Here is a 6,296-nt window from a genome sequence, read left to right as displayed (position 1 = left end):
CGCTGCAGTGCCGTAGTATATCTGCGTAGGTTGACGCATCATGTGTTGCAGTGTGTAGTAGTATATGTGGTAGGTGACGCATCATGTGCTGCAGTGCGTAGTAGTATCTGTGTAGGTGACGCATCGTGTGTTGCAGTGTGTAGTAGTATCTGTGTAGGTGACGCATCATGTGCTGCAGTGTGTAGTAGTATCTGTGTAGGTGACGCATCATGTACTGCAGTGTGTAGTAGTATATGTGTAGGTGACGCATCATGTGCTGCAGTGCGTAGTAGTATCGTGTAGTGACGCATCATGTTGCTGCAGTGCGTAGTAGTATCTGTGTAGGTGACGCATCATGTGCTGCAGTGCGTAGTAGTATCTGTGTAGGTGACGCATCATGTGCTGCAGTGCGTAGTAGTATCTGTGTAGGTGACGCATCATGTGCTGCAGTGTGTAGTAGTATATGTGTAGGTGACGCATCATGTGCTGCAGTGCGTAGTAGTAATCTGTGTAGGTGACGCATCATGTGCTGCAGTGCGTAGTAGTATCTGTGTAGGTGACGCATCATGTGCTGCAGTGCGTAGTAGTATCTGTGTAGGTGACGCATCATGTGCTGCAGTGCGTAGTAGTATCTGTGTAGGTGACGCATCATGTGCTGCAGTGCGTAGTAGTATCTGTGTAGGTGACGCATCATGTGCTGCAGTGCGTAGTAGTATATGTGTAGGTGACGCATCATGTGCTGCAGTGCGTAGTAGTATCTGTGTAGGTGACGCATCAGTGCTGCAGTGCGTAGTAGTATCTGTGTAGGTGACGCATCATGTGCTGCAGTGCGTAGAGTATCTGTGTAGGTGACGCATCATGTGCTGCAGTGCGTAGTAGTATCTTTGTAGGTGACGCATCATGTGCTGCAGTGCGTAGTAGTATCTGTGTAGGTGACGCATCATGTGCTGCAGTGCGTAGTAGTATCTGTGTAGGTGACGCATCATGTGCTGCAGTGCGTAGTAGTATCTGTGTAGGTGACGCATCATGTGCTGCAGTGGTAGTAGTATCTGTGTAGGTGACGCATCATGTGCTGCAGTGCGTAGTAGTATCTGTGTAGGTGACGCATCATGTGCTGCAGTGCGTAGTATCTGTGTAGGTGACGCATCATGTGCTGCAGTGCGTAGTAGTATCTGTGTAGGTGACGCATCATGTGCTGCATGCGTAGTAGTATCTGTGTAGGTGACGCATCATGTGCTGCAGTGCGTAGTAGTATCTGTGTAGGTGACGCATCATGTTACTGCAGTGTGTAGTAATATATGTGTAGGTGACGCATCATGTGCTGCAGTGCGTAGTAGTATTTGTGTAGGTGACGCATCATGTGCTGCAGTGTGTTAGGTGACGCATCATGTGCTGCAGTGTGTAGTAGTATCTGTGTGAGGTGACGCATCATGTGCTGCAGTGTGTAGGTGACGCATCATGTGCTGCAGTGTGTAGTAGTATTTGTGTAGGTGACGCATCATGTGCTGCAGTGTGTAGTGACGCATCATGTGCTGCAGTGTGTAGTAGTATTTGTGTAGGTGACGCATATGTGCTGCAGTGTGTAGGTGACGCATCATGTGCTGCAGTGTGTAGGTAACGCATCATGTGCTGCAGTGTGTAGTAGTATCTGTGTAGGTGACGCATCATGTGCTGCAGTGTGTAGGTGAAGCATCATGTGCTGCAATGTGTAGTAGTATTTGTGTAGTTGACGCATAATGTGCTGCAGTGTGTAGTAGTATTTGTGTAGGTGACGCATCATGATAAGAGTCTGCTAGCAGCAGTTGTGATGGGTGTGTAGAATGAATGTACGTGTGTGCTGTGTGGGCGTGCATGTTTGTATGTCTGTGTGGGCGTGCATGTGTGATGTCTGTGTGGGCGCGCATGTGTGTATGTCTGTGTGGGCGTGCATGGTGTATGTCTGTGTGGGCGTGCATGTGTGTATGCTGTGTGGGCGTGCATGTGTGTATGTCTGTGTGGCGTGCATGTGGGCGTGCATGTGTGCTAAGGTGTGGAGAGTCAGAGCAGGTGGTCAGTCCTGTTCAAATCAATCAAATCAAATCAAAATCAAAATTTATTAGTCACATACACATGGTTAGCAGATGTTAATGCGAGTTAAGCGAAATGCTTGTGCTTCTAGTTCCGACAATGCAGTAATAACCAACAAGTAATCTAACCTAACAATTCACAACTACTACCTTATACACACACACAAGTGTAAAGGGATAAAGAATATGTACATAAAGATATATGAATGAGTGGTGGTACAGAACGGCACTGCAGCACATGATGCGTCACCTACACAGATACTACTGCACAATGCAGCACTTGATGCGTTACCTACACAATTAGCAAACCTGGTTGTTGTGGAGATGTCTCAGTGAACCATGCTCATAGACTTGTGTTAGCTCCCCAAAGTTATTCCTCTGCTTCAGCTCACTGGGAAAACACATTATTGTGGCGTGCAGCAGAATGGTCGGTCACATGGTCATAAGAGGGGTGCTGGGCCCTCCTCCAGATGTTTTTTTTTTTTACCATCCTCTATCCTCTCTTTTCTTCACTCATTTCACATTCTCTCTCTCTCTCTCTCCACAGAGTATCAGAGAACTACGAGGAGAACAAGATGTCTCCCAGTAACCTGGGCATCATATTTGGTCCGACCTTGCTGCGTCCGCTGGTGTCTGTAGACGTGTCCATGGTGGCCCTACTGGAGACCACCTACCAGGCCCTACTGGTGGAGTTCCTCATCACACACCACCAACACATCTTCGACGCTCCACCTCCCGCCCCCACCACCCCCCTCCCTGACACCCCTTCCCGGGCGACGTGTTCAGGAGGGGCCCAGAAGACGGTTGCAGGGGCTGACCCTGGCTCTCAGTACCCCCCCGCTGGAGGAGCCTCGTCCAGAGAACGCCCCCGCTCTCTAGAGGTAAGGGACACACTGAGGGGGGATTCCATCGTGTCAGACAAGCTCAATCAAGTGCAGCTTAAGTATTTGAATCCAAACATACCATTTGAACCCAGGTCTGGTTAACAGATGGGTTAACCCTGGGCTGATAGACAAATATATACTTTTCAAATACTTTTCATATACTATACTGAAGTTCATTTAAATACAGATTTTCTCCAATGTTTTTCAAGGGTTTGAATAGGAGGGCAATGTTAACCTCAATCAAACACGTAATTTTGAATCTGAGGCCTCTTGATCACACGTCTGGCAGCTGTAGGTTTGTCAGCCAGTGATTGGTCCTCGAAGTCTAAGTAACATTGGGACGGCTCATGATGCCCTACAGTCAGACCTGGGTTCAGATACTATTAGAAATGATTTCAAATACTTTCACCAGGCTTCATTGAGCTTGCCTGCCGCAATAGTACCAATATAATAGCCACAGCCCATCTGCCCACCCAGGAAGGCTAGAGCAACTACTCAAAGTATTTGACAGATTTCAAATAGTATTTGAACCCAAGTCTGCCTCACAGCCAGGGTTCATGGAGTTCAGCCTCAGCCTGCTGCCTTGAGCTGCTTTCCTTCCTGTTGCTTCTGTTACCTGTTGTTGTCTCAAAGGGGTAATCTGTGATTCAAACAACAAGAAAGAGGTCACTCCAGTCACTTTTTTTGGTAAACAGCTGAGGGATGGGGCTGAAGAAATGTAACTAATAAGGCATTTATAACTAATATTCTTCAAGAGTCAATGGCTATATCATTTATTCAAATTAAAAGTCCCAAAACAGATGTACCAATCCCAGATTGCCCCTTTAATGCTCCTGGCTCGCCATGCTGTGACTCTGCTGTTGCCAACCCGGAAGGGATTACATGCTTTTTTTGTGAGGCTTAACATAGTGCAACATTGGGATGTGTGTGTATGTATGCTACCTCTGACTGGACTCTGATCTGACCCTTTCCTGACCAGATCTACCCTGGCTGGGTTTCAATACTGTCAATGGCATCCTCTGTGAAATATAGCCAAATGATTGTCAAATTCTTCCTGTTCTTCCTCCTCTATTGTACAATTACTTTGTTTCCTTTCTCCTCTGCTTCATTACCACTGATAGGCCAAAGGACTGGGTACTGTGGAAACTGTAGGTTTCATGGGTAGGAAAGGACATGAGGAGAGGAAGCAAGTTAAAGCTATTGAGACACAGCCCTAGCATTGGTGTTCTTGGCCACTAAATACACAACACTGACCACTGGTAAATACTGGGAGGTGTGGGGGTGGAAGAGAAGGTTAGTGCCCTGCCCTCTACATGTGACTTTGGAGTTGTTTAGGAACACAAGGAATTTATCAATTTTTTTGCCTGAAGAATTGAACTAGGAGAACAAGTGACCAGGCAACTTGATTTTATCCAATAAGAATAAAAATCCCTTTTTAATGTATAGGCTACTCAACATCCACAATTTACCTGCCAATATCTCTTTAATCCACAGGGGGTCACTTTCTAGACCTAGAGCTATAGTATGTATCTCGCTACAGCATTCCATTCCCACACTTCCTACCCCAAATATCTGGTGTCTATTCCCCAAAACTTAGAGTTTCTGTCATTTCAACAGACTCGCACAATCAAGAGAGACTTGAGTGAGGGTTATATATCTGACAAGTCGTCGTCCAATGAGGCAGTGGACCAGCTCAGCCCTGAAGCCAATGAGAGAGCAGGTAGGCGGGATGTACTTTAGTATCAGAGGAATGATTGGATTAATGGGTTTTGTTGGTAAACAAGTGGGCTAGAGGACTTTGCTGTTCTTATCTGATCTGTCATTTCTTTACATAACCTTTCTCTGCTACCATCAGATATTTTGTCTGCTCGCTGCTCACTGTTTATGTCATGTTATAGTGCCCTCTGCTGACTTGACTGTAGGCATTTTCTACTTTCTTTTGCCAAAATTCAACAGCCTCTCAAAAGCAAGGCTAAGCTCACACATGTTATGATAGAAAGAGACAGAGTATTTACTTTGCCAAGCTAAAAGTGAAATACAGTGGTTAATCTGTGTTTCTCTGGTTTGTCTTATTGTCTTATTGTCGCCTCTCCTCCCCTCTCTCCTCCCCTTTGCTTCCCCAGTCGTGGCTGTGAGGGGGGCATCAGCAGAGGCTGCTGCTCTGGGTGATCTGGTGGGGGGTCCAGAGCCAGGGGACTCTCCCTCTGTGGGGACCCAGCCACAGAGCCACTTCAGTAGGCAGCCTGTCAAATACCAGCGCCAGCCCACCCCGGGTCTCCGCCGCTCTGCGGGCACTACCAGGGCCGGGCAGCTCGGGGAAGAGGAGGATGAAGAAGAGGAAGATGAAGAGGAGGAGAGGAGGAGAAACCAGTCGAGGAGCAAAGACAGCAGTCGTAGCCCCTCCCCTGACCCTGGTAACCAGAGAAGGAGAAGCCTTCGATTGGAGCTCCCCCCCGAGACCACCGCCTACCACCTGCTCAGCCAGGCTGGAGGCCGCTCACCAGAGAACCAGACAGAAAGAGAGAAGACACGCCCATATGAGGTTCCACAGGGCAGGCTGCGGGCGGGGACAGTGGTAGTAGAACCCTCAATAGCTGCAACAGCAGTAGCGGCAGGAGCCAATCCGACACCGAGCACCGGTGCTCAGGAGGCGTGGCTTAGAAGTCGGTTAGCCACATTGTCTCAGCTGAACGTGAACCAGTCCAATAACAGTCAGGGGTGGGTGGGTGAGAGGCGGAGACAGGGCGGAGAGGAGGGTCTGAGTGGCCCGGCCCAGAGGATCCTGTCAGGACTGAAGCTCAGACACAGCCACTCAGGACTGCAGCAACACTTTGTCTGAGGAAGGATGAAACTTTAAACCATAGAATTGGAATCACATTCGGGAATGGACATTCCTCATTCAAATCAACGTTTTGTGACTGGCAGGATTCTATTTCTATGGTTAAACCCATAGAAGGGATGAATTGTACTATGTAACTTCAAATGTTTTTTACAAATAAACTGAAAAATTACATCCGCTCATGATTACTCCAGAATACTCATAAATACAGAACATACTAACATACAGTACCAGTCAAAAGTTTGGACACACCTACTCATTCAAGGGTTTTTCTTTATTTTTACTATTTTCTACATTGTAGAATAATAGTGAAGACAACAAAACTATGAAATAACACATATGGAACCATGTAGTAACCAAAAATGTGTTGAACAAAATATATTGTTAAAGTAGCCACCATTTGCCTTGATGACAGCTTTGCACACGCTTGGCATTCTCCCAACCAGCTTCATGAGGTAGTGACCTGGAATGCATTTACATTAACAGGTGTGCCTTGTTAAAAGTTAATTTGTTAATTTGTGGCAAAAA

General features: G+C 47.0%; 1 pseudogene; it reads left to right on the top strand.

Moving 5' to 3' along the window:
- LOC111980826 (GEM-interacting protein-like) overlaps positions 1-5,945 on the top strand; it is a 39,086-nt pseudogene extending 33,141 nt beyond the window's left edge.
- The last annotated feature ends 351 nt before the right edge of the window (positions 5,946-6,296 follow it).

Source organism: Salvelinus sp. IW2-2015, linkage group LG20 (genome assembly GCF_002910315.2).
Source record: "Salvelinus sp. IW2-2015 linkage group LG20, ASM291031v2, whole genome shotgun sequence".
Taxonomy (NCBI): Eukaryota; Metazoa; Chordata; class Actinopteri; order Salmoniformes; family Salmonidae; genus Salvelinus; species Salvelinus sp. IW2-2015.
The sequence above is the reverse complement of the archived record's forward strand: the minus strand, read 5'-3'. Positions and strand labels throughout refer to the sequence as shown.